Source organism: Musca domestica, unplaced genomic scaffold (assembly GCF_030504385.1).
Source record: "Musca domestica strain aabys unplaced genomic scaffold, Musca_domestica.polishedcontigs.V.1.1 4, whole genome shotgun sequence".
NCBI lineage: Eukaryota > Metazoa > Arthropoda > Insecta > Diptera > Muscidae > Musca > Musca domestica.
The window spans coordinates 13,917,680-13,944,486 of NW_026712328.1; the positions used below are offsets into that span (position 1 = coordinate 13,917,680).

Below are 26,807 nucleotides of genomic sequence, written 5' to 3' on the forward strand. Positions count from 1 at the left end.
TAAAAATCAATTAAATATGCCAAACTTTACCCCTATCTCTTAAAAATCTTAAGAAAATGTACTTCTGTTTATCCCAAAAAACTCCCAAATAATACTCCCTATATACGAGCGACCCCAAAAAGTCTTCTATTAATAGAACAACAATATGAAGTCATATGATAATTTCCAGCTATCGACGAAGTCTCTAGTTCGCTGTACGTACTCACCTATGTAACCGATATGTACTGTACATACATGTACATATGTGTTTAAACTTTTGTTAGCGTGCTTGTTTTGCTAATGTGTTCGCACAATTTTACGCATTTACAGTTCAAGTATCTATCGCTCTAGGCACGTTCGTATTTTATTTGTCTATTTGCGTTTACAATGTAACGCACATTTTTTATTGCCACGCATAACGGGACCGTTGGGTTTTACCTTTTTCAATCTGGCTGACTGGCTGGCTGGCTGTCATATACGGCTGTATGGTACAATACTGTCAATCATAGAATGTGCGTACTCGCCCAATCACCATCTCAACTATTTTGGGTGTATATTAGTAGGGGTCGACGAGAAAAATGTTGTTTATTAAATAATAGAAATAAATAAATTTCAATTGTTATTCGAGAATTCCGATTGTAATTTGGGTATTTCATTTGTAATTCGAATAATTCCATTTGAAGTTTAATTTAAATTAAAATTTGACAAAGTTGATTACCGAAAATGGATATTATGATTTGAAATTACTTTACCTTCTTAATTTTACCATAGTCAAATTTTTGTCAAAAGCAGTCTTCTTGGACGACCCTATATATGCTATGGACGAGAGCTTTATTTATTTATTTTTTAACCCAAATTTAAACGAATACCTTTAAATGCGAACTATTCGAGTGAATGTAACTTTTACAAAACAGGCTGCAAATTTTACCATCAGATTCCCTGACCCCCTTACAATACGGTACCTCCCGATGATTGTTATTTTGAATATTTTAGCCACGCGATTGTTTTTCAATAGCTAATCGATGTAGCAGAAAATTGCCTATGTTAGATCACGTTTTCTTATTACGTCCACATAACGGTACCAACCTCTTTTAAGACTTTAACAGTATTCTCCAGCCGATTTCTCTGTTTTTTTCTTCGAATATTGAATTCTGATGCTGTTATTAATGGTAGACTTGACCTCATTGTTTGAGGTAAAAATCGGAGGGTATATTAGGTTTGTCATTCCGTTTGCAATACCTCGCAATATACATTTTAGACCCCACAAAGTACATATATTCTTGATCAGCATAAAATTCTATGTCGATTTAGCGATGTCCGTCCGTCTGTCGGTCTGTGGAAATCACTCTAGCTTCCGAACGAAATGGAGAAGGTTGATAACATTTTACACAAATGTATGTTATGTCTGCAAGACTTTTGGTACTGAAAATGGACTATGTAGGTCCATGTTTTGGTATAGCCCCCATATAACGGTAACCCCCGATATTCGGTATTTTGACGATTTTAGCGGCATTATTCACCGGAATTGTTTCAAATTTGGTATTTGAAGTTCGTAATGGATATTACAACCTGTGACAGAAAATTGTCTGTGCAGCTCCACGGCTTCGTAAAGCCCCCATATAACGGTAAATTCCGATATTCGGTATTTTGATGATTTTAGCGACATTATTCACCGGAATTGTTTCAAATTTTATATTTGAAGTTCGTAATGAATACTACAACTTAAGACAGAAAATTGTCTGTGCAGGCCCACGTTTTGGTATAGCCCCCACATAATGGTACCTCCCTATATTCGATATTTTGATGATTTTAGCGACATTATTCACCAGAATCGTTTCAAATTTCGTATTGGAAGATATTAATGGGTACTACAACCCATGGCAAAAAATAGTATGCAGGTCCACGTCTTCGATATTCGATATTTTCATGATTTTTGCGACATTATTCACCGGAATTATAACAAATTACGTATTGAGGGTTTGTAAAGGGTACTACAGCCTATGGCAAAAAAATTTCGTACGTTTTGGTATATCCCCCATATAATGGTACCTCCCTATATTCGGTATTTTGATGATTTTAGCTACATTATTCACCGTTCTTTTTTTCAAGTTTCGCATTTGAAAATTGTAATGGCTTATGACAAAAGTTGCCTATGCAGGTCCAGGTCATCGTATAGACCCTAATATAACTACATTCGATATTTCTAAAGTTTAACAGATTTTATTTTATTTATTTATTTATTTATTTATTTTTTTTTTTTTTTTTGAAAATTGCTAAATTCGTTCCAAATGGTGAAGGATATTCAAAGTTCGGCCCTGCCTACTTACGGCTTTTTTAATTGTTTTACTTGATTTCTAATAAGTGGGATTTCCTTGCAAATGATATAAGTGGGTGCGTATTGATCGCCCGCGCTCTTCGATTTTCTCGTGGTTAACAGCCAAGTTCAAGAACTCTTAGCCTTACCTCCTTACAATCCTTAAATGGAAGGAAATGTCGCTGGAACTGTGTAGAAAATCTGCTTGGATAAAGTTGGAAGCATGGATCACCGCAGCGTACATATCAATATTCTCGTCCGATGAGCTGAATTTTGTGATGTGTACTCTGTTTAGTATCCGTTCACACCAGTCCGGACAGCTACAGTCGATTTTATTGTTGAAGTAATAGAAAAACTTAATGAATTGCCCAATGTCGGTTTTCTATAGATAGATTCTCTAATTCTTTTTTTAGTTACCGACAAAAATCGATAACTTTTAAACCTGAAATTCTTATATACCAAAAGAAGTCAAAGTTGGCCACATTTGTATCTATCGGTAGGCCTTACCGACAAATTTCGCTATTTGGCGAAATTAAAAGCATTTTAATTTACAGACTTTTGTCGGCAAATCAAAAAATGATTTAGAAAATTCCACTACAGAACTTTAACCTAATAAAACTAAATAGGGTGTAAATACTACTGGTATTTCGAAGTCGAAGATAGATTTTAGCATTAAATGTACATTTTTATTTTTCCATATCAAGGAGTTGGCAACTAAATCAAGTGTTCATTAAGGCTCAGTTCAAATGCTGCCGTTCTCTCACAGCGAAATAAACAATTCCCTAATTGAGAAAATCTGCTATATTCTGTTCAAATTCGTCATAAAGCCATCAATTCCTTAATTTAATTCATAAAACCCCATTTATGTATGACTTAACAATGTTATTAATTTTTTTTTTTTTTTTTTTTTTTTGGATAATTAATTTTGTCTTGCAACTGATTGTACAGTTCAAAATCAGGGCTTTTCACATGATTCGATTGCCGTGTCAACCATGCAATGCCACCAAATGGCAAACTTGTTGCTCTAAATGGCGTTTTTATTATTTCTCTTTTTTTTTTTTTTTTGAGTTTATTGTTGTCGATGACTTTTGTCATGTCGCTAGTCTTGCAATATTCGCTTGTAGTCCAACACACCACCCCACTTCCAGCCTGATGCAACAAAGCCGATTTCTATTTTCAAATCGCGAAATTCATCTAAACTCAGATCTGAAAAAAAAAAACAGAAAAAACTCAAAACTCCTTTTTCAGTAATCGAGTACAGACCTTGACACAAAATAATTGTGTTGTAGCTGTTGCTGCTGCAAAATGTGGTGCCAACACATACACACAAACACACATCTGTAGCGTGTGTTTCAGACCTTAAGAACAATACAACAAACAAAAATATTTGCCTGCATAGCGTTGTCGGCTTGTAAGAAAAGCCGAAATAAAGATCATAACCAACAATAATATCACATCAGCTTGTGTCCGACATTCGGTTGGGAGCTGACAAAAAACTCGTCTAAGTTCAGTTTGTGTTTGATTTTTGCCCAAACAAAACAATCGTGAGAACCCTCTAATCTTCGCCTGGCTGCCTTTGTGGGTTGGACCAGCAGGGTTGTGTGATGGATGAAGGGAGGTAGGTCACCGCATTTGCACAAAAAGTCGACTGGCTTTTTGTGAGCATTTGTTAGGAGCACTCTTCTGTGTGTTTGTGTAATTTCTGAATATAATTCAGACTTTGGACGAAAATAGGAATGCAGCATAAAGCAAAGAAAACTTGTGCTTTTTTTTTGTCTTGCCAAATCACAGAAAGGCAAGGCCCACCGAGCGACAGACCGACCGACCGACCCCTAGACAGGCAGTCAGGCGTAATTAAAGTGGGCACCATTGATTCCGTTGAGCTTCCCTTTTTGAAGCCGCAAATTGCTGTCCGCCTGGACAGACAGCCTCTAACGAACGATGCCCGCCGTCTCAAACGTACTTGTCTTTGATTTGTAAGCTTGTCGTCGTTTACGTCGCAGCCGTTCTTCTCACCGTTTGTGTACCTATATTGTCAGACTGAGTGCTGTCTCCATCCACATCGGCGATGCTGGTTTGTAATGTTAACTGGCTGCTTGGCTGCTAAATACATAAATAAGTGTTGTGTTCTGTATTGTCAATGTCATTTTCGGCGTTATTGCAGCGAGTACTTTGACACTTTACTTAAATGCCAAACGGGTCGCCACAATAACAGCTCGATGGCCAGTGCTGCAGTGCAACCCAAAGCCGAGCCAGAGCAAAAGTATCAAGATTTAGCTTTTTGCTTTGCGATTTCTTTGAACGGTGTTTATTTACCTGATTTTCGGTCGACAGGTAGAATATTTTACAAATGATTTGTCGGCCAGGCAGGGGTGGGGGAGATGTGAAGGGTGCCACGAACTAGCAACTGTGTGAATGTTTCTAATTGTGTATTGAACTTAAAAGGAAAATACCACAAAAATTGGTAATATTGTTCGGTTTGTTTTAGAAGAATTTCAACTTTTTTTGCAAACCCAAAATGGCCAATAAATAAGGCAATTGGAACATGGCTTAGTAATACAATCAAGGCTCAATGAATAGTAAACGTTAGATGACTTCATCAAAATACATACCAAATATCGGGAAGGGCCGTATTACCATATCGTGGATAGTTATCAGCGTTCGAAAATAAACAGTATGGTACTGTACCGTAGTGTTCTGTACCGTTCCGAGGTGGAGTGGTACACTAAGATAATGTACCGTACCGGAGCACAACAATTAAAAAATATTTTAGTGATACTGTACCGGAGCACAACAAGAATCGTACTGTACCGCAGTCGGAGCACTAAAAAACGTAGTGTTCCGCAGTCGGAGCACTACGAAATCGTAGTGTTCCGCAGTCGGAGCACTACAAAATCGTAGTGTACCGCATGGCGGAACATTAAAAAATAATGTATCGGTAGTGTACCACATATGTGTTGTTTACGATTTGTGAGAAAAATTAGATGTTTTATGTTTTTGATAATGCAAAAATTACTAGCATAATTCAATATTATGAAAATAAAAGCTGGATTTATTTTATTTGTCATGTATGTTTAGATTGGTTGCAAGATTGAAGAAAGTAGAAAAATATGGGAATAGGTAGAAAGAATAAAAAAGGACCAAATCTGAAGTCATAATAATTTGCATTTAACCATTCAAAATTGAAATTTTCCACGAAAAAGGGTATTTTAGTGGTTGCATTGCAATGGGTTATTATGCAAATAATTTACCTGCTATTTTGTGGTACCGAAAAATGAATGAGTGTTGGTGTAAAAAACTAAATATTTTACAGTGTATGGCTGAGTGTTTAAAATTAGTTTTATGATTTCGATTTTTTAATGTGGTCATGTGCTACACTACGATTTTTTAATGCTCCGATTGCGGAACACTACCGCTAAAAATTTTTTTTAGTGATACTTTACCGGTACAGTACACTATGTTAGTGTACTGTTTATTTTCGAACGCTGATAGTTATTGATCATTTTTTGTGAGGAATTATAAAAACAGATAAAAGAAAACTTAAAAATCGTTTACAATATTTGAATAGACATCACATATCGGTCGGTGCCGACTATATGATATTCTACACCACTATGCATATTTAGTAGAGCTCCCAACTATGAATCTTATTTGAATGCGTATCATGACTTTAGATCAGTTATAATTTGGTTCCGGAAGGGACTTATATATGGGAGGTATATCGAACCATGAATCGATTTTCAGCAAATTTGACGGAGACATTTTCAACTCTAAAAACAAAATAAAATTGCCATAGAATGCATGATCTACGACTACGACTGAGATCAACGCAAACGTATTGTTTTTTGTACATCTATAGGCTATACCTACATTGAATATTTTTGGAGGAGTTAATCTACCCACAAGGAGTCCAAAATGTTAAATTACAGCTGATTTGGTTGGAAACCCTTCGGGTTATCGAAATTCAGGATATTTGTTTACTTAGGGACTCACATTGAATACGTTTTGTGAGGAGTTAAACATATGATTTGATAATGAACAAGTAAAAACGCTACATATACCCTCCACCACTTGGAACGAATTTGGAAATTTTCCAAAAATTAAACCCGCTAAAAATTCTGTTAAAATCTTAAAAATACCGAATATAGGTGTTATAATGGGGCCTATGCCAAGGCCTGTACCTGCATAAACAATTTTCTGTCATAGACTGTAGTTTCCGTTACGAACTCTAATAATGTAGCAAAAATCATCAAAATACCGAATATTGGGATATACCGCTATATTAAGGCTGTACGAAGACGTGGGCCTGTATGCGCAATTTTTTGTCATAGGCTATAGTACCCATTACGAATTCTAGGTACGAAATTTTAAACAACTCTGATGAATAATGTCCCTAAAATCGTCATAATATCGAATATCAGGGGTACCGTCGTATGTGAGCTATACGATATCGTTACCTATATTGACATTTCTCTACCAGTGAGTAAAGTGCTTGGAAAGAACTTCTAGTATGGATTGTTAGACAATTCCATTGAAAAATATAATTTTACGCTGATCAAGAATATATATACTTTGTTGGGTCTAAAATGATCATTTCGATGAGTTACAAACGGAATAACGAATTTCATATACCCTCCATACTATGTATGGTGAAAAGTATAAAAATTAAAAAAAAATATTTTTTTTATTAAAAAAATAGAACTGAAAATAGAAATTGAAAACTTCAAAATACCAAAAATCAGGAGGTAACTTCATTTGGAATAACAAAATAAATATAGGCTGTTTTTTTTATGGTGGAGGTCCTAATTGAAATAACTATCTGGATAGGTACATTGAATTTATGTCGAATTATCGACAAATTTCGTGTTCCCCAATTCAAAGGACAAATGGCTTTATAATACATGCGTATATCTGATCTGATCATTCACAAAAAAAAACGTGCAAAGTCCTATGGACCAAACCTAATGTAATTGTAAAAGGATGCTTACAGTCCATTGATTTACATATGTACGTGTTCATAGGTATGTGCCCAATGTGTACGCACTTATATATTCTGAATTCTTTCAAAAATGATTGTGCCTTAAGGAAGTGAGCCCTTCAGTTTCGTGATACGTCATAACTGATAAATTTAGCTCCCTGTGTATTTTGCATAAATTGTTGAAGTGTGTACATACCTATGTACGTATATTGTTCGCGTACTCGAATTGAGCAAAAAGTTCTTAATTTTTTTTTGTTAGACGACAACAATATCAATGAGAACCATTGTTATGACGACATCTTTTCGATAGCAGCGGCGTGTGTGTGTGTCAGTAGCTATCTATGATTGTTGAGTTGTTAAACGAGCAACAACAACAACGACACTATCACCTACCTACCCCCTTTCAATTCCGCACTCAGTTGAGCTATACCAGATAGGCTAGCTAGCTAGCTGGCTGCGTTAATTGAAGTAATTTACAAACTTAACAGCATTTAGCATTCGCACAATTAATTGTTTCTAATAAATTTGTTCTCGTTGTGGCCGTCGTCGTCGTCGTCTTCGTCTTCGTCTTCGCAGTCGTTCAATTCCCACCGAGTGCTGCTCACACTGTGCTGCTATGCAAACAAACGAAAGTTGTTTGTTTGATTTCATTCCTTCTCTCTCTCCCTCTCTCTCTCTCTCTCTCTTTAGCAGTGATAAACAAAACAACAACAAAGCCATGAATACGAATCATTTGCACGAAGATAGCGTTGAATTTTTGATCTTCCTCAACAAGAGCTATCAAAGCCAGATGCAAACATACACATGTACGTAGCTATGTACGGCGACGAAGGACCACATTGCTCTTCCTCTCCACGCAAAAAAAATGTAAATTCTCTTCTCCATTGTCGATTGTGTGTCTGTCTGTCTTTCAATCGTTTTTGTCCCGAATGCCACATTCTGGTGGTTTCTGATGGCAAACGAAGCGCAGAAGAAGTGAAAGAAAAATAGGGAGAAAAGCTCTTTTTCGCAAAAAAAATTCGCACAAACACTTGGACTCAGGAATTTACAAATGTAGCACCACCAACCACTCCACTCCACTTACTACATTGTTGTAGATCAGCCGAATTGTGGTCATCATCGTCGTCGTCGGCTGCGTCTCCGTCACAAGGTAATCACCGCTGTGAGGCAGTGCTTTTGTTGTTTGTTTGTATATTCGTTGCAAACTATTCCACTCCATGCTGTTCACACGGCCAGTGAGTAGCTAGCTGGCTTGTCGTCGCTGCCACTTCGGCCGGCCCAACCAGTGTAGTAAGTCCTCAACTGTGTGCTTGGTTGCGAGAATGTTTATTTTGATGACGATCGTGTCCTAATTTTGTATTCACGTTGTATCGCATTTCTTCCACACCGCTCTTGGGAGCAAGTCGTCGCACGAAGTCAGCGACGCATCACCGCTCGTGCATAATGTGTGCAGTAACGCAAAAAGTATCTAACAATGTCCGTTTTACTTAATTTAGATGATGACGATGATGTTTAAATTCTGCACAGCACAACACCCAACGCAGGCACCACCAACACACATGTAAAGCTACCTAAGGCAGTATGCGCACGTATGTGTGTGTGTACGCTTACATTCGAATGTATATATCTGTGGTCACAAGCAATAACAGCCTAAGTCGAAAATCATGCTTTGGAGAAAAATCACTTTTTATATACAAATGAGTTTCTGAAAAACTTAAGAAAGAGCATGAGAACAAATTTTATGCTAAATCAAAGATTATTAAACAGGCAATGCTAAAAATAAAAACGGTAGTGGAAATCTCATATACTTAGAAGATATTTTAAAAACAAAAACATACATGGTTATTGCAAATGGAAAATGGGAATTTGCAAAGAGTATCTCGACTTATGTCTTTATTGTAAAGTAATATTGCATTTGTTGCCTGACATATATCGAATTAGGCGGGTACTGCATATTGAAAATTTCCTCGTACTGAACTTAGGCCTTTTGATTATTTATAGTTCGTGTTGAAAAAAATAAAAGGAATTGCTCATACATAAGAAGTGCATTATTTTTCCATAAATTTTATTTAAAGAAAAATTAACCTAATTACTACTAAAGCCGTTGGAAGGTTAAAGAATATATTAATTTACTTCATTCTATGTCTGGCTCATCTTCGACTAAGTCTGGATGTACATCAATACAGTCCTGTGTTTGTAAACTTTATAAAAAGGGTGAAAACATGTGTTTATAAATGGAAGTAAAGCAAGCCGATCTTTTTTCTTTTTGATTTTGACACACTCGTTTAGTAAATATAAGTCGTCTCTCTTCATTGAATTAATACCGCGTTTTACCAAATTTAAGATTTGGAAGGAAGCATTTATATATAATGTGGTTTTATATTCAATTCTTCCAAAATTAGTTTTTCTATATCTTAGCCATCTAATATTTTTCCAAACAAATCTCTCACCATCTTGATTAGTGTTTCTCCACATTAACTTTGTTTTTAATAATAGCGAAAAATGATAAAAATCCTCTGAATTTATTTCAACGACTTTAAATTTATGTTTAGTACCTACACATCTAATAAAATTGTACCAGTCGTGAGGATGGTGTATTTGAGTGTCTGTCCTTTTCTTTTTCCTTTCTATTACAGAATGATCTACATCGCATTCCATATGTGTGTGTCCAGGCTCTAAAAAATTATGATCTATTGTTTCTAAATTTTGATTGATTTTAAGAGCCAATATGAACATTGCGCATACGAATGAGTTCTTATTTTGTCCCACACAGGAATCGCTATAAAAAATAGTGTGATTAACTTGTTCAAGATTGATTAAAAACTTCAACAAGCACGATGCAATTTGGTTGCCACCACGAGCAGATAACGCTTCATGCCACATAAAGCAATGTGGGGTACCAGTTGTGCAGTCATGAATGGTTAAATTATACGTCCAAAGTTGCCTTTTGTAAAAACTTATTGAGTTTCTGAAGAATGGTGTAGGCAATTTGTATCTTTCCTTGTGTAGTGACTTTCGTAACTTGGGAAGCTGTTTATGTGGTCCGTAATAAGTTGAATTATATCATCCGTCACCTAATCCACGTTTGTCGCATAACTCATTATGAGGATAATCTAGTTTCTTCTTCAAAACAGATTTCACAAAACTTTCATCAAAGCACTGCAGGAAACATTTTTGGCATACTTGCACTGGAATCTTCATTCACGTGGCCTTTCGGGATGATTTTGTAAACTTTGATTTTTTTGTTGTTGATATCAATCAGATATCAAAAGACCAATATTTTCGAAATATGCTTTCTTGAAATGACTGCGGTACCTTTGCTTTGCACTTCATTCGACAGTCACGGGACAGAGGTTGAAATTTTCTCTCTGGCACAACTTTACCGAGTGCACTTACATACGTTTTTCCGTGGTTTCTGTTTTTGCATGAGAGTTTCCGCGAATAATTTTTAGGGATGTAGTTGGAGCTTCGTTGAATACCACGTCGTCTTCCATATCATTGCAATTACTATCATCATCTCGAATTGAAGGTTCGTAGTCAGGATCTTGAACTATATCATCACCGCCAAAATGCCCTTCTTCATGATAAGTTGACTTATATTCTTCAACTTCAGTATGTAGTTGGGTAGAAAAAAAATTTAATGGCAATTCAGCATTACTGCTTTCTGAAAAAGACATGCGACTTTCATCGTTGTCTTGCAAAGAATTTTCGTTTCCCAAAAAACTCATGCGACTGCCTTCATCACGATCTTTTTATTTAAAAAATTCAAACAACTAAGTAATACAGTTTTTTTTTGTTCACCATTTTATTATTTTGTTACATAATCTACTTTCTGCTTCTTTTCGCTGTTCTCCATATTATATTTCTTTATTGTTTACCGAATTATATTTTAATATTTTTTTAACACTATTTCCTCTTCTGTACGTTTAGACCAAATGGCTTAACTGAAATCAATTTGACACAATGCTTTTATTATAAAAGCCTAACTGTAATTTGTACAAAATCTGAGAGCATGTGCCATGTGCAATTGTCGCTTATGTAGATATTGCTCTCTTTCTAGCATACTAAGCTACATGCAATAATCTTTTATGTAGAGATAGAAGGTGTTCTTAATCATTCTCAATTTGCAATATCCATTTATCTCTACATAAGCTCTTATGCAAACTCTCTTCTTTATTGCAGTACGATTTACAAAAATATGCAAAAACAGCTTAACCCATTATAGGCTATTTATTAAAATTAATATATTATAGAAACATGGTCGGAAGTATATTTAGGCGGTTATTGTATATGTAATGGGGTTTCTTTACGATTTATGTCAATATGTTTTTACTTATATCTTTTTAAATAATTTTGCTAGAGAAATGGGGATTTCACGCACATGTTTAGTTTTGCTAGTTCAATAAGATAGCATACATATCTCAGATCTTTCTTAAGTCGACTTAGGCGGTTATTGCTTGTGACCACAGATATGTAGAACAGTGGTAGGCTTTTGTAAGCTCTTTAAGTTTATCTTTCTATTTTCGATCCAAACATGACAATGTTCTGTGTTCTCCCTTTCAAACAGATATATGTAGGTATGGCATGTCTGCAGAAATTCTCTCACTCTTGCTCTATCTCTCTCGCTCTGAGTATTTTTGCCCTGCTCTCAGTGAATTTTGCAAATTGTTCTAAGTTGGTGCTGGCTCACCCCGTCTCTTCTGCCCTATCAAATATTATTTTGCGATTCTTTTCGTTGTTTTGCCTTTTATTTTTTGCACAACAACATATATTTTGTAGATCTTTTGTGTTGTTCGTTTGTCATTGTTGTTGTTGCAACGTATATGTTGTTTATTAAATAATTTGCAATTTGTTGTTGGCGCTGCTGCCCTGTTGCTTTGTTGCGCCAACAGCAGCAGCTGCTGCTGTAGTTGTTGTTGATGTAGTGATGATGATGATGATGACGACGACGACAACAATGATTATGATGATGTTGGTGGCGATGATGCCGTTGTCGTTAGTATGGCATTTGTTGTTGTTGTAGTTGGCTTGTTTGGTTTGGTTAGGTTGAATTGTTTTGTTGCTATTTTTTTAGTTAGTCGTCGTAATCAAGAACTTTATTTGGCCGCCTGAAGATTGCGTTCAGTTCTTTTCTAATCGGCGTGCGGTGTAATTCTATTGAGTAATCGTTTGTTAGTGGTGCAGATTGTGCGCTATTTTGTTGATCACTTCGTTCTGTTTTTTTTTTTTGTTTTTTTCTTCTTGCTTTTTGATTTGTAATAAATGCGACATACAATTGAACAACAACAAAAAAAGTTGTCTTTACACTGCATTATTCTTGAACTGAAAGATTGAGCCTGCGTCCCATCCATCATTGATTATTGTATATGCAGGCAATCGCCTTGAAATAAATATCTGCAAATTTTAAGGAGTAGTTCAATTATGTTTTTTTTTTTTGTGACAAATGCAAGCGGGAATAGAAAAAATAATACCGCCACAAAAGAAAAATATAAACATGTGTACCTACTGACCTACCTATTTAAATTTGGAAACCAATTAATTGAATTATTTATAACAAAATGATAACAGCAATTTCATATTCTATAATGCAATCATAGCTGTGTTACTACCTACCATCCTACCTCTCGAATAATGTTGATAAAATGTGCATCAGAAGTTTATAAAAATTGAGATAATTTACTGGCAATTATTACCATTAAATGACCACCATTTCTGAAATACATTCCCACCCATGTGATTTTGTGATCTTTGCAATATTTTACCTAACAAATGGTTCCCTACCTACATCAGGATTGTGTTCCAGTTATCGGAAATACGGACGCTTTTAAGCTCCAAATATTTTATGCGTGTCGGTACATAGTGCAACTTTGAGAAGGACTTGATTTAGATACATACATGTGTGTATGTATTTATGTACCTATATAATAGTACAGGTGTGTATGTTCAATCTGTGTGTGTTTTTTAACTAAACGGTCAATATTCGGAATGTATCTTTCAAATCAATGTGAATTTTATCAACTGTAGATTACATTTTGGAATAGTTAAACCCTCTATTTAACAGACATTTGGACGAACGGATACTAATTAAAGAATATACCTACAATTCAATTGTTATTGGCTAAAAATCAATTAATTTATGTTTCGAACAGGTGAAAATTGTACAAATTAATAAAATTGTTAAACAAATAAATTGTTAATACCTCTCCGACTTGTCAACTTTAATAAGACAAAGAAGTGAAGTTCCTTAAATATTTTGGAAATGCCTTTCCTCGAATTTTTTATGCGTTTAAGCAAGAAAAAGACGGGAGTGATAAAGTATATAATACCATACACCACTCTGCATATTTATCCCTATCTAGTATAGATTAGTTTTTTAGAGAATGTTCTGCAGTTTACAGAAAATATGGAGTCGCGAAAAGCATAAAATATTGGAATTTTGTTAATTCATTGAATGGATTAGTGTTTAGAGAATGTTCTGCAGTTTAGAGAAAAATATAGGGTCGCCACAAACACAAAATATTGGAATTTTGCTAATTCTTACATGAGGCGCGGAATAGTACAAAATATTTTACCATCTGGGTGGGGTAGGGTACGATACGTAATTCCTTTGGAAATTCCTAGTTGGCGGGGTACGAAAATACGACATGAACTGTTGGACTTTTTAAAATAAACTAAACCAAAATCCTTTTTAAATTGCCCTTTACAATAAAAAAGTGGTCAAAACATCTGAAAAGGTACGAAATAATGTACTCGTGATATTGGGTTAATATTACCCTATAAAAAACGAGTACCTCACTTAAATATCATAATCTTCGTGGTATATTACAATGACAAGTACTAAAAGCGTACTAAATACCGTACAATTGTTATTGGGCGAAACGAAACAGTTCAATGTCTTATCTTAATTTCATTATCGCAGATTCTAAAAATGTAAAAAATATTAGAAAATAGGACTTTGTTTGGTGAAAAATAATACTTTTGGTATGTTCCAGAACTGCAATAATGTAAAAGTTTTTGCTATGATAACCGATTTTCCCTTTATGATATCGAAAAATATTTCAAAACTAGTAGATTCTTGCAGGTACTGGAACAAAGAATTTATTTTAAAATTTTACAGACTAAAGTAATTTCGATATGTTTTTTATAACCAAAAGTTTAAAATAGGTCCCAAACAGCAAATATTTTGAATTCTATAAAAATAAAACTTTTAAAAGAAAGGTGATTCATTCGGGGATTTTTGGTACATAAAATAGTGCCTTTTTTGAACGACATACTTTTTTTCAGAAGAATACAATTGTACTCCCCTAGGAAATCCTGAAAATTACTAGAGTCTACAGGGAGTAAAAAAAAATACTTTGGGATAGCAACAATTTTATTTTTTCTTTATATAAAAAAGTCCTATGAAGGAAAAGTCCTACGGAGAGGTTTAAACCTAAATGCTCTACAAATTTCCTATCTCAATAGGGACCCAGTCCCTACCCCTACAAAAAAAAAAAAAAATAAATAGTACAAAAATTATTTCCCTTTCCCATGAAATTGAAAATGGGGCCCTTTTTTGAATGCATGCTTTTCGTACAAAAATGGGACTATTTTAATAGGACGTTCCAAATGATTTTTTGTACCAAAAAATACAGACTTTGACAGATACAGATAAATAGAGTAATCGACTACAGTGGGGAAGGTCATATCTAAAAATGTGACAAGCTCCATTGACTTCGGTAAATTGATCGATTTTTTCTCCTTTCCGTGGAATTGATGATGTCTGCAAATATTTTCACATTTTAACCAGATAAATGCTGCATATTGGTATCCGACTACCCACCTACCTATTATGTAAAAATTATATATTTTTAACAAAATATCTACCAATAACTAGTAAAAGAGAGGGCGAAAAAAACGAACGAATTTCAGTAGGGAGAGAGAGGCACAATGGAATTCATAATTTTTACTTACAAACGACGATTTATTTATTGCACAAATCGTGCAAAAAACAAACACACACACTCTCGCCCGAACAACAGAAAACAACAATAATATCCTATTCAAGCACTCAAAATGTAAAAAAGAACATGGAAGTGTTTTTATTTTGGTTGCGGAGGAGGTGCGGAGATATGCAACCTTTATCGAGCAATAGGAACAACATCACATCATCACTGCCATCAGCCAGTCAGCCAGCGAACAACAGCAGTCAGTGTACACACACACGTGCACACCTACATATGTACATACAGATGTGTGCGAGTGACGACAATAACGACGACAAATTAAATTTGCACAAGTGTGTAAAAAAGAACAAGCGCTAGCCCTACTAAACAAATACACACCGACTCAGATTCACATTGCAATTGGGGAATTTGAATTGGACGGAAGTATATTCGGTTTCGGCAATTTCAACGAATGCACACAGATACATTTTTAGGTACCTACACACACACACACATGCATGCATGCATGCGAAATGACTATCGAAAACTTGTAAAGTGAAGCTTTAATTATGGATGACCGCTGACGCCAACACTGCCCCTACCCACACCACGAGCTGTAGCTGAAGCGATCATCATCATCGTCGTCGTCGCCGCCAAATAAAACAAAAAATCGCATAATAGCAAACAAAGTTATAACTAATTTTGACAAGAGTGGCCGTAGTACCAGCGCCAGCAACTGCTGCCGCGCCAACACTGACTGTGGAGCGAACGACGTCCGCTACAAGCGAAAAATGCCAAAAATAAAAGTCGCAAATTTACAATAACAACAACTAACTAATGAATAAAGACCGTACAAAAACAAAACCGAAGCAAACGAAATGAACACCGAAAAATATGCGCTTATGGGTCGTAAAGCTGACCTTCAAACATCTACATTTGCCAAACATTAAAACGACGACAACAGCAACAACAACAACAGCAGCAACACTAACAACATTATAAAAAGAGCACACAAAATACATTTTGAACGAATTAATAAAACAAAATAAAATCCGAAAATGAACAAAAAAAAAATTGCACAAAGTTTTTTATGGGCTTGCTTCGCCCATTTTAAAGTTTTGTGTTTTTATTTTCGCGCGCGCGTTCACTTCTATGTGTTCGCTAGCGTGTGTGTGTGTGTTTCGTTCGTTCGTTCGTTATTCAGTTGGTTGGTTGGTTGGGTGTAATTTCAAATACAAAATAAAAATTTTGGGCACCAATAAATTTTACGAGTTACTAAAAAACGAGAACTGTACTGAATACAGATGATAATGCGAATGATGACGACGGCGAAGAGACAACGTTGAGACTTTGATGGCGATCAAATCTAAGCGATACCCTTTTCTGGGGACCAATCTGAATTCTACTTGTCACAATCCTGTCTCCAATGGCGGCATATTCATTTTTATTTTCAAATTCATAGAAAACCCTTTCACCAACACATGAAAACAAACATACATACATACATACCTATTTCATGTGTATGATCTCATGTTTGGCGTATTATCGCCTGTATTCCAGATGTTAGAAATTTCATTTTATTGTTTATGGTTATGTTACAATATGATCTCAATCTGAATGTATCCTACGAATGCGAAATATGTGACTGTTAGTTCAGAAATTACGGAAAAATTCGGTTCGAAAACAAATAATTCCTCAATTTTGCCATAATTGCATTTTAAACTTTCCTGCCCAAAAAACACATTTCAGGGCTTGCAATAAATTAAATTGCATATAGCTGCATTTAAGCATAACTGCATTTAAATCAATTTAGTTTTAGCTGCACCAGAAGCACAATTTCAGTTTACCTGCATTTTTTCTAAAATACATTCCTATTGGCTTTTTGTGAGGGAAAACCTCCCTGGCATGAAATCAAAAAACTGCAACAAAGTCAAATAACAAATAATTTTAATTGTTTTTTAATTTTATTTAATGAAAGCAAAAAATGTCGCAAATAGCATAAAATTTTACAGTAAAATAAGATTTGTTCGAATTAGTCGCCTTTGGCACGAATTATGGCCTTCAAACGGCCAATGAGTGCCAACCTTGCTTTCCAAAATACTCTAGACTAAAGAATTGGTATCCGGAGATTTTGGTGGGCATTGGAAGGAACCTAATTCTTGGGTGGCACGTGCTGAGTGCCAGGGTGCTGGGTCCTCTTGGAATTTTCAGGGCACTCGTCCAAAATGTTTGCGTGCACAAGGCTTAAATACACCCTCCAGAATATTTTCGCGATAATATTCGGCATTTATTCTGATGGCAATGTCGATTAATACAGGCGGAGAGCCACCATCGGCTGTTATTGCGGCCCACACCAACACCATAACCGGCGCTTGAGTTCTGGTGGCCAACCGAAGGTGCACATTTTTAGCTGACCTCTTCGGCAAGTAGACACGATCATTTTGTTTGTTTACAAACTGCTGGACAACAAATGTTTTCTCATCGGAGAAAGCCAAATTCGGCCAAGCGAAGCAACTCTTAAGCTCTTTCATTTTTTCTTGTGCTTTTTGGAATTTCAATGGCTTTACAGAGCTCATTTTTCTATATTTGCCAAATGGGATATTGTGATATGTACAGCTCACGAGTCATTTTTCAGCCACTGCAACGCGGGTTTCGATCAAGTCGGTTCTAACTTTTTTAACAGCTGTCGGACGAGTGGCTTACAAATGACAACAGTCTGAAGTTAGTTGCAGTTTATTCATCTCACCTTTAGTCCTCATATAAGGGTATCTTCTTATTTTATCAGGTATACATTTGAATATAGCCCCCAAATAACGGCACATATTGGTTTTTTGACCTTTCGACTTCTCTTTCTCGAAAAAATAGTCAATATAGCTATAGCCGCTGTAAGGGAACCTGCAAAATTGAGTTCTGGTCTTGGATGTCTAGTTCAAAGAGCATCAGATTTTCCGTCAAAGTATAACAGATATGCGCTAGCCTCGCCAGTTGTGCTATTCTTAATCTTCGTAACAGAATTTTACAGTACTACAGATCTACCATAATTTCCTATCAGTTTCTAGATGCTTGGGTTCAGTTGCTTCATTACACATTTCTTCTTCTTAGCGGAGTAACTCCCTTGGGTAAATTACATATCACATTTGAAAAAAAAAACTGACAAACTTCTTAGACAATGTGTCATTACTATCAATTGGAAAACTTATTCAAATCATACGATGCGATTCCTTAATTTAAAAATTAACAGGTCTACCAAAAGTTGGACTTTGAGTACAAAAAACGTCAAATTTTCCCACCCTGTTAAAATTATAATACCGTATATCCCAAATACACCAAGTCCATGTTTTCAAAACTGACAAATTACGTTTTGAGATTTGATAACATTTATGGGTAACTAGACCGACCTAATAAAGAAAAGCTATGTTCGGTCAAACTATTTACTTATGCTCACCCAATTAAAAAAAAATATCTTGGATACCTATCATGTATCCAAAGCTACATAGAAAATGTTTGATTAAAACACCTCATTTAATACTCATGAATGAAAATCCGTTGAAAATACCTTTGATATAATAGCACTCAACCTGTACAGAATAAAACTCGAATGCATTTGCGACAAACTTTTCATTTTAAACAATTATCATTATTAGCTAGCTATGTGTGCGAACCTAAATATTTATGAGAATTGTAAAAATTGCATAGAATATTCAAGTAATACGGAAGACCGCAGCCATAATAGCAACATATTCAAGGACCCTAACATGAATTCTAATGATCGTCCTCCACCATGCCAGCAGCTCGACAAGCGGAAGTGCCGTTTCACCAACTTGACTATCTAACTTTGCCATTCCACCGCACATTTAAAGTGGCTCATAAAGTATGCCATGATCTTGGCTTCAGACATTTCGGCAAGCAACGTCATCGCAACGCATTCTAAGTCTGCACATAGAATGCGAATGTATTGCGATCATCGCCTGAGCGAGAGACGATACTCAACACTGTTTGAGTTTCACATCATGGGAGATGTGTGTGGTAGATCGCTTTGAGAGATGTCTCTAATTTCTCACACACAACGCTCCTCAAATGGCAAAGACTACTCTTTCTCAATGACAGTTGTGGTGCAGTTGTTGCTAATATTTGTTTCGATTTGGCCACAATATTCTTTCGATTCGCTTACTTTGCTTTGGGATACTTTGGCGCGGCGTGTGTGTCTTCACTCATCATCATCATCACCGTCGTCGTCGTCACCATCATCAGCATTGCTGGCAGCGCCAACAGCAACAACTAACTAATCCAACCAGCAGCCAACAAACCACATGGTGGTGGCCTCTGTTGTCGGCAGCACTATTATCGTCGTTTGTCGTCTGTTGCGTCGTAAACGAACCGATGTTATCATTAACGCCAATTTTCCATTTGCTCTCTGCAAAAATTAAGCTCGCCAAAAGCGACTATGCGACTTGCTCGTTCGCTCGTCTTGTTGTCTATGGTTAGATGTGTGTGCGTGTGTGTGTCGTATGCTTACTACGTGTGTTGTTGTTGTACTTTTCGGTGATCGGTATCAAGGTTTTTTGGCAATTTGCTTCGTAGCTTTGGCTGTTGTCAGTTGGTGGGTTGTGTCGTTGCGACGTTACGCCAGAATCGCGAGCTTCTCGACGTTCTCTCGCACACATCACACATAGCTCCCATACGCGTATATATGTATGTACGTGTCTCTTTAGCAAATTTAAAGAGAGAGAGAGAGAGAGAGGGAGATTTTTGCTCTTCTCAATGATAAATAATAATATTACTTTGGCGTTTTTTGTTTTTTGGTTCGCTTCGATCGGTTTTGTGTTTATTTTCTAGTGAGTTGCTGGCAGTGTGCCTGGCTTGTTTTCTGTGTGTGATCGTCGTTGGCGTTGTCGACGTCGTCGTCCGTCATCTTCTTCTTCTATTTGCAAAAACATTCATACACACTTACATACACGACAGACATACGCACATGCAAACCAACAAACGCAAATCTTTAAGTGGCTCTTACTAGAGAAATATCTATCTCTTTTGAATGGGGAATGTGGGGATGGGATGGGTACGCAAAATACTTCCACGCACACACACACACACACACACACACTTGCGCCCAGCACATTAGATAGCTATATAGGGTATGTATAAACGTGTGCGCCGCTACATCACAAATCTATCTTTTTTCGCACACATGGCCGCGCGAATTATGTTATAGGGTCTTGGAATTGGGCACACACACACATACAGGCCTACATACGTACATACAGATGTAGTATGTAAAACCATATGTTGAACTTTTTTAAATAGGAAACTCGTAAAATTTTTCTTATTGAGGCAGACCCACTCGTCGCAACGCGCCACACCAACAACAATAGCAAAAAATATTTACCCAAAAAAAAAAAAAGAAGAAAGAAAAACGGCAACGTGAGCGCAAATATGATCACCGTTTGCCGAATTCAGCGATGGTTGTGGTAGTGCCTCTGCTGCGGCGGCTCTGCTGGTGGGTCGCTGCGGCTGATATTCTCGCTCTCAAACACTTGGCGAATTTGTAGTAGTTGGCGGCGGCGGTTCGCAACATTAAGTTGATCATAAAAGCATTAGTTACATATTTGTAATATAGCGCTTAACATAAGAAAATACAATTCGGAAATTCGGTAAAATTTTTGCAAAGCAACAACAACGACAACAAAAAAGAAACACACAAATTCAAATATCATGAATTAAAATTCAATAATAAAATAAATAAATAAATTATTTCCCTAGAAAGTAACCAAACACAACAGAATTAAGCAATTGCATTCAAAACAAAAAAAAGAAGAGAAAAAGAATCAAGAAATTGCTGTTATTGTTTATAAATAATTCAATGCTAAGACAAAACAAATGCGATGCGAGTGCCGTACAAGTCAACTAATTAATTAGCAAATTGTGTCATACGCCAACCTAATTTTTTGTTCTTTTTTTCCAATTGTAGTTAGTTAGCAACAACAACAAAACAAAATAAGCAATTACAACAAAAAGAAATTATTAAATTGAAAACAAAAAAAAAAAAACATCTTCAAGTGCCTTATACCTACCCACCAACTTACATTGTACATACATACATATATACTACCTACAAACTACCCATGAATCTGTCCATCTTCTACAAATCAATGCAAACCCATGGATAAATGATATAACAATACCAATGTACCTACACACAATTTCTGACAAATTACAAACCACCCATATCTGTTAAATACCTACAACCGAAACATATCCACGAAGCAAGCAAAGCCAACCAAGTCCACACTAAACCAAATTTTGCTATTCAAAATAGAAGAGAAAAAACAAAACTTTTTGTGAAAATGTGCCGTTTAAAATTTATGGTGTAAACTTTAAGAGGAGTTTTGAGTTTGAGAAAGAAAAAGAAATCAACAACAAAATTGGTGTACAATTTCTTCAAATTTTCATCGACAATAATTGGTTTTGAAATTCATCGAATCTGCGAGTGTGTGTCTGATTGTCTGTGACCAGCGCCACATTTCCAGAAAATTGGCATTCAAAATTTCAAAAAAAAAAAAAAAACAGAAAAAATATAAAAACAACAAACAACGTCAAAAAAAAACTTCTACAACAACACCCACCATTGGATTATATATTTGGATTTTTTTTGCCGCCCATTAGTTTGGATTAAAATCTAGAAAAATTACGGCCCTAAATTTGGATTATCTTTTTCAATTATATTTCAACCAAAGCAGGTGAGTTATAGCGATGTACCCCTAACTACCTAACAACATACCTAAATATTCATGTACCTCTGGATGCCACATGTTAATGTACATATAATTCAAAAATAATGCTAATTAGAAAATAAACAGTGTAAGCTAAGGCTATTTTTGAAGATTTTTATTATAATGTACGTATGTGTAGGTATTGTATAATTCTCGTTCGATTCTAAACTCATATTGGTATCAATAACATTTATTTTTATTATTTACATAACAAACGTAACTAGTGCAGCATTCCAATATATAAAACAAATATTGAAAACTAAGTGTATCTAACATCTATTTTCATTGGTGGGTATCCCAAAAATCCCGAAGGTTAAGACAAACTTGGACTACGTTTATATTGGAGCACTGTTCTTTTATAGTTCTAACATTGTCGTAAACTCACTGTCGAAAATGTTGTGATACCAAACCAGTTAGCAAAGGCTATAGTCGTGCGGAGCCGACCATGTGATACCCTACAACACTACAATTTGTTCGAAGTCCCCTTATGTCCAAATCCATTTTGGAAGATTTCGTTTTTGAAATAATGTCAAAAATAATGTTCCTGTACCTAATTCTCTTCTGATGCGAAATTCCGTGTCGATTAGTTTTCAATTGTTGTCTATAGAGCGGCTACAAAATTAGAAAAAAATTAACTTTTTAAAGTCCATTTGAACTCCTAAATATAAATTTTAAACACAATAGGCTTTAATTCTGACCCTAACGCTACCTCCATGCAAAATTTCGTGAGAATCGGACGATAATTGCGAAATGCATATAATACCCTCAAAACGTAGTAGAAATTTAAAAAATTTACAATTCAAATTGTAAGTTGAAAATTGAAATTGAAAAATCGCATGCGATAAAAAATTAGGACAAAAATTAAAAAAAGGGAACAAAAGATATTCACTTTTTATTGCTATATTTTTCCGCGATTTTCTGAGATTTTATCCGTTTCTGGCATGAGACCATTCCGAATTGATGGGAATTGTGAAAATCGGCTCAGCGGTTGTTGACTTATAAGCTGAATAAATAAGATCTATTTTTTTTACTTATATATTGTACCTACTTTGTTATATATCTGATTTCTTGACTATCAGGATCACTTTAATGGTCAGAAGTGACCTTTTAATTTATTTGTAATTTGGCTGGGATTTAAAATATTCGCGGTTTAGTGGAATTTTTCTTTTTTCCTTACATAAAAGTTAGGGTCTATTTTACCCGCTGAACATTGTACGATGGTATGCGTCTGCACAGTCCTGAACTCTAACTCCATGTAAATTTCCGCGTCGATTGATGCATAATTGTGTCTTATAGAGCAACAGCAAAATCAGGAAATTTTTCTGTTTTTGGTCCAATTCAACTCTAAATATTGTGCAATCATCTACAAAAACAATAGGGTTATATTCTGACCCTAACCCCACCTCCATTTTAAATTTCGTGAGGATACCTGTAGCTTGATTACAAATTAACATGGATGGACGGACGGACGGACGAACATACATAGCTGGATCGATTCAGCTCGGCGAGATAGGAAGATCCATTTCCTAGGTGGGAAACCAATATTTCGAGGTGTTACATAATTTTTGGCCCAATCAAACGTATATTAACCCCAACACATAGTGTTGTAAGGTATAATAATGAAGTTATGCAATTTTTATTAAAAAATTTAATAGACCAAAAATTTTACCAGAAAAAATAAAAAAATTGTATTCTAATTTCATTGGACCTGTAAGGCATCTATTTCTAATAATTTTTATTATGCTCCTGTACTGTTTCAATCGTAAAACTACTATAGCTGAGAAATGTGTAATTTGCTCTGAGAATATCACATCACCCAGCACTTTGTTCTGAGAGAATTACATCACCCATTAAGGGCAGGACCTAAAAACTTATGAAAAAAAAAAAAAATTACATCAATATTTCAGCCTATCTGAAGAAGTACAGGGTTGCCCATATTCGACGGACCCATCTGGCAACGCCATAACTTTTGACAGAGATGTCACATCGCTTAATGACATACCGCGTTTGAAGCGTCAGTCCAAGCAGATTTTTAACACGCCACGCGAGCTCTCTAAATTTACATTCAACAGAAGAAGTCAATTGTGAAAACTCAACGTGCTTTTAAAACATTAAAAAATGTGAGAAGTGCGCCTTCTAAGAACACCATTTATCGTTTATACGAAAAATTTTCGACTGGTAAGGCTCTTTCTAATCCGAAGAGGCCATATAAAAGTCGACCAAGGCGATCGGCCGAAAATATCGCTGCCGTACGAGCCAGTGTTGAGAGGTCCCCAAGAACATCCCAAAAACGCCGTTCTCAGCAGTTGGGCATGGCTCGGTCCACTTTACAACGGATTATTCGCATTGATTTTCATTTGTTCCCGTACAAAATTCAATTGACGCAAAGAATGTTGCCTGCGGACAAGCCTCGTCGATTGGAATGGGCCCAAAGGGCCCAAAGCTCCGTCGAATATGGACAACCCTGTATATATTCTACTAGTTTTATATCTCTCAAATCTGTCTAGTAAAGATTTTAAAGAGATTCGCCGGAATATTTGATTCTTTTATCAAAAAATTGCATTTAAAATGTACTAGATTTTCGGGTACGGGTTTCTAGTCGAAAAAAAACTTTTTTTCCTAATCGTTCCGGAGCGGATAATTTTAAAAACCCAAGTAAACGTTCAGGCAGAGGTGATATTTTTTCTTAATCGTAATAATTTTTAAAACCCAAATAAACGTTCAGGCAGAGGTGACATTTTAACGTTAGTTAGTCAGGATTGTTAGAATTGATCCCAGCAAACTAAAGGGGCTGTGTTTGTAAAACAAAACGATCAACTTTATATTATCTCGAAAATATCTGAAAGTGAGAGATAAACTTAGGCTACGACTTTACATTAAAGCCCATTATCATCATCTGCCTGACGTAGGTATATTTTCATAAATACCAAAGTCAAGATAGTACAGTTATCATGTCAATAAGCGCTAGTGTGTAACTTGCGTCGTACGCTTGAGTCCCATATTCTCCCTTCAATGGGTATCATAAATCTTTGATACCCATTGAAGAGAGAATATGGGAGAGAGAGATTCCCTTAATTATTAAGATTAAGGGTGTTGTCATCGTTAAATTTTCGTCAGGGTAGTCATTATGTTTCTTTTTGGGATACGTTTTCAAGGGCAAAAATCGTCATTTGTCTTTATCAATACAGCCAATCATTAAATACGTACAAAGTGTGCCTCATCCAAATAACCATGTTTGGACTCTTTAGGCGAAATTTTTTATTTAGAACATTTGGAGTCGTCTCTCCACCAGCCTGTGCGCACGATAAATTAAGAGGGAGTACTCGATTTAATCCAAAATTGGCGTATCATAATTTTTTAAACTAAAATTGAGTTCGGCCTCAAAGGTTCAAATTTTTCAAGAATCAAAAATATACAAATCTCATATCAATCTCATTCAAATTCAGCACATCTTAATGTGAAAATAAGATTTAGGTCAGGTGCGAAAATGGACTATTGACCCACTCCTAGTACCTCACCGCAAAAGCTCAAGTCACTCTTTCATAAATTACGAATTTATTCTTCAGTTTTTCTTAAACATTTCCGATTGTTAAGGTACGTCCGAAACCGCTTGGTATGATCCCATACATCCTTATTTGGAACGTTCCGTCAGTCCTTGTATGTCACGGGCGTACTGTGTTTATCGTCCGCTTTCTTCACTTCGATCCTTATTTGGAAAGCGTTAGCCGTTTGGTGGGTCGACAAAAGGTGCCAAGGCAGCCACATCTGAGTTTGTTTGATCACAATCACTAGATATCGATGGTACATGGCTTGCGAACATACCAACCCTTGCCGCCGGCATTGGGTTATTTAGGCCCTGTGTCGTAACTTTACTCTTTGTTTACATTTTCCCGTAATTGAAAAAATGCTGGTTAATTATTTATTGTAACGATCCCGATCGTCTGACCCAGTAGTTTAGGGGCACCAGTGATTGGCACTCGATTATGTAGAGCTCCTACCAGACCCAATGATTGCTTCGCAGGTACCAAAATACAGGGTGATATGAAAAAACTGCAACAAAGTCAAACGCCATAATTTTTTTCATCTCACCCTTTACTTTCTTAATCTTTTGAATTTATTTTGGTAAATTTGGAAACAACTAAAGTTTTCCTGAAAATTTTAAACACCTCCATTCAAAATCCCTTGATAAATACATTTGTTTAAATAGTTTAAATCTAAAACTATTAGATATTGTATGACCACCCTAGTTTACGAACACATTTCGAAAAAACTTTTAATAGATTCTAACAGTAAAATCCGAACAAATCAACGCAGCAATAATGTCACAAACATTTTGTCATTTAAACTAAAATCATAATTAGCACTTTTATTAATACAAAAACACAAGCATGCATACATACGTGAGATCAACAAAACAACAAAAGCAACAAGTACAAGTGTTACTATCATGCACATGACAAATGCACAAGAGTGCCAATTAACAGGCGTGTGTAGATTCGCAGCCCACGCACACACTTTAACGCTCGGGAAAAAAATGATATTTTGCAAGCTTTAGCCTCAGTAGGCCAAATTTATGGCAACGATGTTTTTTTCCAAGAGAGTATCTTTTTTGGGGAAAGTTCTGCAGATGGAGACATTCTATTACCGCAGATTTTTTTACGGTTCCATATAACGTTCTTTGGGAATATATATTTGTCTATCCTATCAGAAATACACAAATAATGGTAGAACTAAAATGAAAAGCTCTTTGAATGTATGCCTACTGGGTGTCATTTATGCGGCAACTCCAGGCAATCACACATGTTCCTGGCTAGCATTTTAATTTAATTTAAAAGCTTTTT

The 26,807-nt window shown here is 35.7% G+C and overlaps 1 protein-coding gene across 18 annotated transcripts in view; it reads left to right on the top strand.

Annotated features, from left to right (window-relative positions):
- The window catches only part of LOC101897473 (sex determination protein fruitless), a 617,438-nt gene that overhangs the window by 521,496 nt on the left and 69,135 nt on the right, over window positions 1–26,807 (top strand). Inside the window, exons 1-2 of one of the 18 annotated variants that reach the window (XM_059126689.1) lie at window positions 12,300–12,432; window positions 21,165–21,933. The exons of 7 other annotated variants lie outside the window; for them this stretch is intronic. The gene's annotated coding sequence lies outside the window, so the exon portion shown is untranslated. 10 more of the 18 variants (XM_059126685.1, XM_059126683.1, XM_059126687.1 and 7 more) reach the window with 10 other exon arrangements.